We start from the raw sequence: 9916 nt of genomic DNA, 5'->3' as shown, positions 1-9916 counted from the left end.
TCATTGTCATCACACTTTACTGATTTTGTTGGCAGACGGGCGATGAACAGTTACTGATTTTGATTGAAAAATTGTTGATTTTGTTAAGGTTTACTGATTTTATAGATTTTGTGGATGGGTTTACTGATTTTATAGATTTGGTGGATGAGTTTGACAGAGAATTCGGTGTTCAAAGGCCTGGGTTTTCAATGGCAGGGGATGCTTGGTGGTGTGAGTGTGGCTGTGAAATAGGATGGGGAAGAGAGGAAAAAAATAATATTTTTGTAAGAGTAAAAAAATAAATATTGAGGTTGATGTAGGTGTATGCTTGTTAAAATAGTAACAGTAGCCTTTTTGGAGTTAATTTAGCTAAATTTGTGTAGAGTAAGGTGAATGCTCCAAGGCCCCAATTAAAATTAATACATTATGAGCTCCCCAAATATTAGTTAGCTTTTGGTAACATTCCAAACATTGGAATTCTATATTTCTAAAGAACTCAACAGCCATAACATATTTCTACTCTATGCCATTGCCAGTATATATAGACTCAAATTAGTACACGCAAGAAACGTAGAAGTACGTAGAAGTCACTGCATCTACAATCAAACATTGAACTTAAACAGAAGCCTATATGAAAAAATAAAGATGTCAAGAGTTCACTATGGTTAAGACTGTCACTTAGGAACTGACCATAGGCAAGGAGCAGTTCCATCGGACCTGACCTAGATATCCAGTCAGAACATTAAGCCCTGACATCTTCATCATTGCCCAAGCAAAGTCCATTCAGGAGGTTGATCCGTCATCTGAAGCACAAGCCCTTACAAGTCTTGCGGTCTTCTCATTAGCCAGAAACTGCTGATCAGCAAAAAGAAGTCCGCTCCCCTTTAATGATTGGCTGTGAATTCATGCAAACTCACTCATTTCCAATGATTCCGTGGGTTAAGAAGAAGGCTGAGTGGTGGTCCTATTACTTTCTTGGCACCTTATTCTCATTTCAGTCAGGCTGCCCTGTCCCCTTGTAGTCAGAGAGGAGTTTCTGTATGAACTCAACCAATCTCCCCAATGTTGTGTGCACCTTCAGATGATCAAGAAACTGATGCAAACCAAAGAACATTTCAAACCTTTTTCAACTGCATAAAACAAGTTCGTAAAATGAGTAAAGGCCAAGCTAGCAAGTACCTAGAAAAGTGAGTGTTGCTCTTCATCAAAACCTCTAAAGGGTAAAAAGGCGTAGTGTCTGTGTTATATTATAACCCGGTCATGGAATATCAGCCAGTCCTTCATTGAAATATGAGTGCTGTCCCTCCGGCCTGTTGACACTGGATAGAAAGGGCCACCAGCCTGTGATGTCAAGTATAATCAGAGAATTCCAATAACAAGAGCAGCTAGATATTGCAAAATAAATTATATATATATTTATATATATATATATATATATCTAAGAAAACAGACAAAAGCACAAAATAGCTATGCTCAGCTTGGCTGCTAACACCTGATCTTAGGCGTCTTGGCCTCTTTGATTTCAGCATTCCTTGCCATTTGCGCAGCTTGGTGTTCTTTGAATGTCTTATTTCTTTCTCTTTCTTCTCTCCCAAATCAACAAAAAAGGAAATCTACTGAAAGGTGCCAAGGGGCAGTGACGACACTGACCGAGATTCCACGACTGGATGATAACATAACACAAACACTTCACCTTTTTGCCCATAGAGGTTTTGATGAAAAAGAAGCTGTTAGTCTTCTAGGGACTTACTAGCACTCTCCCTTTCTTTCATTTTCCCCCTTGTCTTATGGAGTTGAAAAAGGTTTAAAAAGTTATTTGGTTTGTATTGGTTTCTTGATCATCTGAAGGTACACACAACATTGGGAAAGTTGATTGTGAATTCATACAGAAACGCTTCTCTGACTTCAAGGGGACCAGGCAGCCTGATCCAACCATAGCTCCTGATTTTCTCCCTGAGATGAGAATGAGGTTCCAAGATAGTAATGGGACCACCACTCAGCCTTCTTCTTCATCCATGGCATCATTGGAATTGAGTGAGTTTGCAGTGGGGATGTCGAGACCCAAAAAGGGGGTCCTGCAATCAATGGATCTCAAGGTCAAGTCCAACGAAACCGCTCCTTGCTTTTGGTCAGTTTCTAAGTGGCAGTCTTGACCATAATGATCTCATGAGATCTTTATTCTTTCATATTACTTTCTCTAATGTTCTATGTTTGAATTTAGATGCTGTGACTTCTACATTTCTTTCCTTTGCTAATTTGAGCCTATTTATAAAGGCAATGGCATAATTGGACATGGTCAAAATAATGAAGTAGCTAGTTAAAACTGCATGTAAATATGTTTTTGTTGTTAAGTTCATTAGAAATATAGAATTCTAATGGTTTGAATGTTTTCAAAAGTTCAATAATATGGGGCAGCTCATAATGTATGTTGTGATAATAATATCCAAATTAATTTCAATTGGGTGTTCATGTTACTAAAGAGTTTTGGCTGATTATTCATCATCTGAAGGAGACGTTAGTTTATTCATTTTGAGTTTGAACTTCAGAACTAGGAAAATATACAATTCTGTGTGTCTTGAAAAAAAGATACTGATTTTTCTATAATTTTCTTTATTGCTTTGACCATCAATTAGAATTCAAAAGTTGCTCATAGGAATAGCTTTTAATCAGATGCCATTATGTTTTATTCTCATCAATTTGTACTCAATTACACTTTTCATTTTCATGCCTGCAGAAGGTTTTGGTATGCTTTTTGTTATGCACATTTAAAGACAATGCTATAGTCGTGGATCCATTCACCCGAATCTAACCCATCATCTTCAATCGACAGGTTAAACTTCTTCTTCTGACACTGCTATGCTGCAACTTGAATTTATATTTTCCTTCACCTTATTTCATTTAGTGAATCTTGCATCAATTTAGCAGTTTCTCCTTAATGGCTTTAGGTGGTACTGATTATAGTTATGTTTTCCTCAAATTGGTTATTGTTCAGGGAATAGGCATTTTTAATTTATGCCTAGGAGGAGATTTTTCTTGTTATGAATGTCTTCATTCATCTCTTCATCTGTTACTTGAGAATCTAAATTCTTCAATTTTGAAATTTTGAAGGTTAGAAGTGCTGCTGATGCCATCAAAAGTGTCATTTCTGCAACCTCTGATTTTCTGAGAGAGAGATTGTTTGATGCAAACTCAAATTTCCAAAAATTTTGAGATTGATGACTGCTGTCAAAAAACCAATTTTAGAGGTTGGGACTTAGTTTTGGATATGCAGACTATGTAATTGATTCCATTTTTCAGTAGCTCACAGAATAGTTTCCCTATAGTAGGAACTGGTATGACTACATGTCCTTGACTTTGGTAGCTATTTAGCAAAATTAAATTGCTTATCTTTTTATGTGTCATGAAAATGGTTTGTTCTTAGAAAACTTTTCAGTTAGTAACTCTGCTTATAGATTTTATCATTATCTTGTCTTTTAAATGTAATTTGAATTTTTTCTCTATTAATTCTTACAGTTTTGATTTGTTCTAAAATAGTGACTTCTGTCTTTTAGCAATGCCTAAACTGTGTTTGTGTCCATAATTTATCTTCTCCCCAGATACGTAGTTTTCATCTCTTATGTTTGTTCTCTGTGTTCTTATGTTAAGTAAATATCCTGATTTGGCAGTTTCCTTTCAATGATCATTTATTTTTCTCACTCCAGATATTGAACTAATTTATGCTTAGGCGCTGGTAGTCTGTCCATAGTTAATCATAAGTTCAAAACAGCTGCATCTTTGAGTGTTTGTACATATACCTCAATAGACCACTTAAGTTTTGGTCACTAAAACAAATGAAAATAATTGAATAGCTTGAAGTTTAAATCTTATAAAATATATAACATTAAAAAAAATACAAAGGATCATAAAATATCACATTTAATTAAACAAACCAAAGGCTCATAATAATATCTTACATAATTAAATAAACTAAAATTTCATAAAATCTCATTTATTTATATAGATACACATGTATATTTTTTTTTCTTTTTTGAAAAAAAAAAACATATCATACATAATTAAACTAATAAAAAAGTTCATAAAATCTCCTAGAAGTGGGGTTTTATTTTAAAAAAGATTTATAAGGAAGTCGCAAAATAAATTTTGGTAAGGAATGCATATTCCACCTTAAATGTTAGAATTTTGACCGAGACAGAATAAAGGGTTTAATAAATTAGTTTATGGACCAGAGTGCAGTATATCAACTGGAACGGAATGGAATTAAAAAATTGTCTACAATCCANGAGGCCAAGACGCCTAAGATCAGGTGTCTGTTGAAATATGAAAGAATGCTGTCTAGCCTGTGATGTCAAGTATAGTAGTTTACATCAGAGAACTCCAATAAAAAGAGTTATCAATATAGAGCTGTTCTTTATTGTCAGTTTAACAGAAATTGGAATAAGAAAAGTATTTCATTTTATTTATTTTTGAATTTTTTTGACGTTTTAGACTTGAAAAACCATTACCAAAAAGTGCCTGAAACAACTAGTTGGTAAGCAAAGGTGATTGTAACAATTTGTGGAAACCAAAACAGCAAAAATCACTAGAAACATACTCTCAATTTATTAATTTTCTAAGTTTTCCACATAATCAATATGTACTTTAGAATCTTATTGATAGACTCCTCAACATATAAAAATGTAAAGAGATACCAACTCTTTTAAAGTCTGTTTCTTACATCACTGAGTTTCATTTAGGCATCTTTATCCACAAACAATCATCAGATCCTAAACCTTAAACTGTTGCTAAAACCGTTAGGTGAACTGACCCGTACTATTAACAAAAAATATCTTAAAAAGAGAGAGAACATATGAAAATTCAGGATCAAGAACATACCAGCATAATGCCATCTCTAGTGGCAATAGAAACAATATCAGCACATGAAACTACCCCTGGATAAGCCTTTTCAAGCTCCTCCTTGATGGAATCAATTTTATCAAAACCCCTCAAAGGTCAGAACATATGCGTCCAGGTGGGAATCTGATATAGGCCACGTGTAATATTTACTGAGGGTTTTTAAAGAATAATAATAATAATAATAAACAAACGTCACGTGCGGGGTAGTGGAGATGATGTTTTTGTGATTGGCTAGCCTAGCCAATTAAAATAGTTGGTGTTTTTGTACCTTTTTTTTTGTTATAATTTTTGTTTTGGTTTTTTCCTCATTGTTTTGACTGTTACAGTGTGAGGGAGTATTTTTATTATGCTGGGTTTTATATGATATTAGTCATTAACTTATACGATGCACGAGAATGTTTTAAATTAAATCAAATATTAACATGTTTAGGTTTAAACATTTCTCAAATTTCAATTATTGAAATTTAAATTGGCTCTAATATAAGATGAAACATGTAATATTATAAAATAATATTAAAAATGAGATAAATACAAATATTATGAAGTAATATATTACTATAATCATAATTGTGCTTACATCTTCAAGTTTTATCAAATGCTTATCAAAAATGTATTTCCTCCCTTTCTCAAGCTCTTCTCTTTTCTCAACTCTTTCAAGCTACTTAATTTTTCTCCAAAAAAAATTTTCTAAACTAATTTACTAATACATACCTTAAAAGCATAATTTAGTAAAACCTAATTTGTAATATCTCTAACAATATTTTTGTTACACATATCTCATCTCAAGTACAGAAGTACCTAACATTTGACAACAAATTTTTTTTTTCATTTTTTATAACTAACGTTTTTTCACCTCCACTCATTCTCTGTTGCTCTTAGGTTTTATTTATTTTCTTAATCTTCATATTATCTCCTCCACATGTTCTCTTCCAATATGTACTTGCATTTCAAAATTTACAAAATGAAAGTCTTGGCATTTGGCTCTATTTACCTTTCGTCATTCATAACTTGATAACCCCAAGCAAAACTCAAAAACCAATAGAGAGAAGCGGTAACCAACAAAGAAAGATTTGATAGAAAAAACGAAGAAGACTAAGAGTAGAGGAACACGCAGAGACCACGATGAAAAAATTGTATTGCAAAGCTCACAAGAAACAATGGAGAAGAAGAGAAGAGACCAAGATACAAAAAGAGAAGCATCAAATTGGCAGATTTGGGATAGTTCTAAGGAAGTATTTCTGGCTTCTGAAGTTGTCAAAGAGTTAAGAAGTTGTCAAAGAGCATAAGAGACATTGGACAGAAAAAAGTTGGGTTTCTCAAAAGCTTTTGTGTCTGTGGGTCTTTAGAGCGATGCGATGCTTTGCTATTGGTTTGCCGTGGGTCTGATCGAGGAGGAGCTGATAGAGGAGGAGCTGGTAGAGAAAGGCAGGGAAGAGATGGCAGAGCATCACGAAAGGGAAAGGCAAAGCATTGAGTTTTAGAAAACTTTTTTTATGTTTTTTTTTTTTATATTGTATTGATGTGAAAATTTGTGAAAGTTTCAAAAAGTTTCGGTTATATATATATATATATAAAAAAAATAAGGTTTGGATATACCCAAAAAATGTTGGAAAGAAGAAAAGAAAAAGATATTTTATTTTATTTTTTGTGCTTCAATATACATAAAATTTTATTTTAGTCTTTTTAGAGAATTTATTTTAATTATATAAAATTTTTAAAACTATAAGCCAATCAAATTTGGGTTATATAAAATTCAAAAGGTTATTCTATACGTTGCATTTGGGTTAACCATAAGCCACTCCTCATATAAATTCACTAGGATCACTTGATAAAAATAAATGATCTGCCTACAAGGAATTTAAAGTGCCCTTATATATATGTGAGAGAGAGAGAGAGAGAGAGAGAGAGAGATTTTAGCATATATTTAAAAAGTAAAAACACTTAGCCGAAGGATTTGGTCAGTTTTTTGAGAAAAAATGATTTGGTGAGTTAAGAGGCAATTTTTCATTCCATTTTCATCACATTGAAGCAGGAAGTGCTTTAGACTTTCTAGCCCCTTGGGGTAAATTGAGGTGGTTTTAGTTGGTTAGGTAACTAAAAAGCCTACTCACTTTTTTGATAATAATAATAAAAATAAATAAATAAATAAATAAATAAATAACCGGATAGCTTTAAAAAAGCTTAAACTACATGTTCACATATAGTTTGAATTGTCTTCCCAATTTTGTTACTTTTTTTCAAAATAAATAGATGTCTTCCCAATTCATTTTACTTGTATTATTATTATTATTATTGTTGTTGTTGTGTAAAGCTGAAAACATTTATCCAAAAAAGAAACCAAAAAAAAAAAAAAAAAAACTACATATTATTTAAACTACATTGTTGAACACGAATTTTATTTTTTGGTAAACTTGTGTAACTCACCGAAAATTTTCCCTCCCTTTCCTTGTTATTATTGTTCTTCCTGGTAAGGTACAGATCGAGGACAAATGAAATTAAATGTGGTCTTTGCAGGACTTGTTCTAGAGTAGAGTACGTGGTTTGGGTTGGTGTTGTAAACGTGGATATTGATTGGATACGTTCTCAACTAATCAATTAAAATAGTTAGTGTTTTTGTACTTTTCTTTGGTTATAATTTTTATTTTGGGTTTTTCCTCATTATTTTGATTGTTTTAGTGTAAGGGAGTATTTTTATTATGCTGGGTTTTATATGATATTGGGGAAAAAATCAGGTTTGTATATACCCAAAAAAATGTCGGAAAGAAAAAAAGAAAAAGATATTTTATTTTATTTTTGTGTTTCAATATATATAATTTTATTTTAGAGAATTTATTTTACTTATATAAAATTTTTAAAACTATTTAATTGACCTAGCATAATTAAATTAACATGAAATAATTTAATTGGTCCACCTAGCACATGTAATAAACTAATGTAGCACTTAACGAATATCATATGCTTAGACAGAATGGGCATAAACTAATGTAGCATATCAAAATGTTTAAGTTTTAAATCAAAATTACTTCAAATTTAGTCCTTTTATTATTTGATATAATATGAAAAAGAATTTTAGAGTAATATTATGTTAAGAAGTCTAGCAGCTCTTCCATTTTGGGACTGCTTGTGATTTTACCACTTAAATATTCTTTGATGTAGATTGGTTCCTCTGTAACCATTAAAATTTCTTGGCCAAAAAAACTTGCAAATGCTTTTTTTTTTTTTTTTGGATGAGTACAAATGCATTTTGGAAAAGCCTGCAGCACAGGAATCAATAATGTATTATAATCACCTCTCAATCATTTTTGTTATCTTTTTGAGTTTTGACTGGATAATGTATAAAGTTTGGCTAGCTTACTTTCTATTACGTGATTCATTAATTCTTGTGCTGAAAAATAATCGGAGCGTTAAGCTCCAAAACACAAACATCTAGTTACGATCATATATAAGTAGTCTGGTTGGTTGTTTCTTGACTCTTGCCAATAATTCGTAGTAGTTATAATATGTATTTATAGCCTACTTCCAAATAATCTGTAAGGCTGTAACTCGTGTATGATTTTTTTTTTTTTTTTGGAGATATGTATGACTAACTTAATATATATATATATATATATAATTTATGGTTTAAAAAAATGTGTAAGCTAATACCATATATAATTTGAACTTCTTCTAAAAAATGTATATTTTGAACTGTGTAATGAGATTGTTTTTAATTGTACATATGCATATGCACAGAGTTACACACTAATCTCTCTCTCTCTCTCTCTCTCTCTCTCTCTCTCTCTCTCTATATATATATATATATATATAATAGGTGAAGTTAAGAGAAACTCAAATTAAAATTTCAAATTAGAGTTCCAATTTTGCGTCATGTGTTCTAAATTATTTATTTTCTTAAAGAGTTTTATTTCTTAATTTTAGAATCAAATGTGGGACCACATTATAAATATTTATCCAAGTGAGTTATTAAGTACAAAAACCAAAGAGTCTAAAATAAATGAATCGTAAAAATAAAAAAAATATTAAAAAAAAAAGTGCTTTACAATAAATTTTTTTTTTTTTTAAATATGGACAATTTACATTTTATACCTAATAATATCCTTACAAAAAAATTTTAAAGAGTTAACAAAATATAAAAATGACTATTAATAGTATTTAAATTATATATATATATATATTATGCATCTTATTATGTATCTTTAAGTGTATTTATGCATATGAATGGAGTTACAAGCTAGTTATATTAAAATCACACAATCAATATCAAAATTAGCTTCTAATTTTAGTCTAATTTTGCTCCAAGTGTCAATTTAATTTTCTTAATTTTAATGTAAGTGATCCATTAATACTACTCAACATAAGAGGCAATAGTTTTTGTTGGGTCCCAAATAATATTATCACAAATATTGATAATCCAAAATAACAATCACACACAAGAACACAAATATTTACATAGAAAACCCTTTCTCTTTGAAGAGAAAAAACCACAGGACAAACTCCAAATAATTTCACTATTATGAAATCAATTACAATAATTTTTGTGTATGTCTCACGGATAAAGAAAACCTCTCTGTTTTTTCTTTACTCACACAAACACACACACACACACTAATTATCTCTTTTAAAGGCAGCAACACTTTACTCTCTCCTCCTCGGCCATCTTCTCGAAGGCAGCAACCCTTTGCTCTCCTCTCCTTGGCTATCTTCTTGAAGGTAGCAATACCTTGCACTCTCCTTCCTCTAGCATTCCTCCCAAGCGAAAATCTCTTTTCTCTCTCTTGATTTCATTCTCTATTTTCTCTCTCCTCATAAGAAGGACCCTTGAGCCAAAACCCTCAAATTTTTTGTAGCATTGTCTATTTATAAGACTCTTTTGTTATACCCTCTTGGACTAGGAATACATTACTTTTTTAACAATGAGTCTATTTACTCTTGGACTAGGAATACATTACCTCTTTAACAAAAAAATAGACTTCCTTTCACACCAAGGAATAGTCTTTCCTTCTATAACAAGGAAACCCAAATTAATTTTTCCTTCTTCAACTAG

At 31.4% G+C, this 9916-nt stretch overlaps 2 long non-coding RNA genes across 4 annotated transcripts; one reads left to right on the top strand and one right to left on the bottom strand.

The window, feature by feature from the left end:
* Positions 1-485: 485 nt before the first annotated feature.
* On the bottom strand, positions 486-1462 carry LOC136065216 (uncharacterized). The gene is made up of 2 exons (XR_010626853.1): positions 1159-1462; positions 486-1072 (listed from the first exon to the last, which is right to left on the bottom strand). It is a non-coding gene; the product is annotated as an uncharacterized LOC136065216 (long non-coding RNA).
* Positions 1463-1522: 60 nt separating this feature from the next.
* On the top strand, positions 1523-3349 carry LOC136065217 (uncharacterized). Of its 3 annotated transcripts, none has more exons than XR_010626856.1 (4): positions 1523-1708; positions 1828-2107; positions 2714-2809; positions 3088-3349. It is a non-coding gene; the product is annotated as an uncharacterized LOC136065217 (long non-coding RNA). The 3 variants fall into 3 exon arrangements; XR_010626855.1 differs by having other exon boundaries at positions 1524-1688; XR_010626854.1 differs by having other exon boundaries at positions 1529-2107; positions 3088-3348.
* Positions 3350-9916: the final 6567 nt, after the last annotated feature.

This window comes from Quercus suber, unplaced genomic scaffold, assembly GCF_002906115.3.
Source record: "Quercus suber isolate HL8 unplaced genomic scaffold, Cork oak 2.0 scaffold_886, whole genome shotgun sequence".
NCBI lineage: Eukaryota > Viridiplantae > Streptophyta > Magnoliopsida > Fagales > Fagaceae > Quercus > Quercus suber.
The sequence above is the reverse complement of the archived record's forward strand: the minus strand, read 5'-3'. Positions and strand labels throughout refer to the sequence as shown.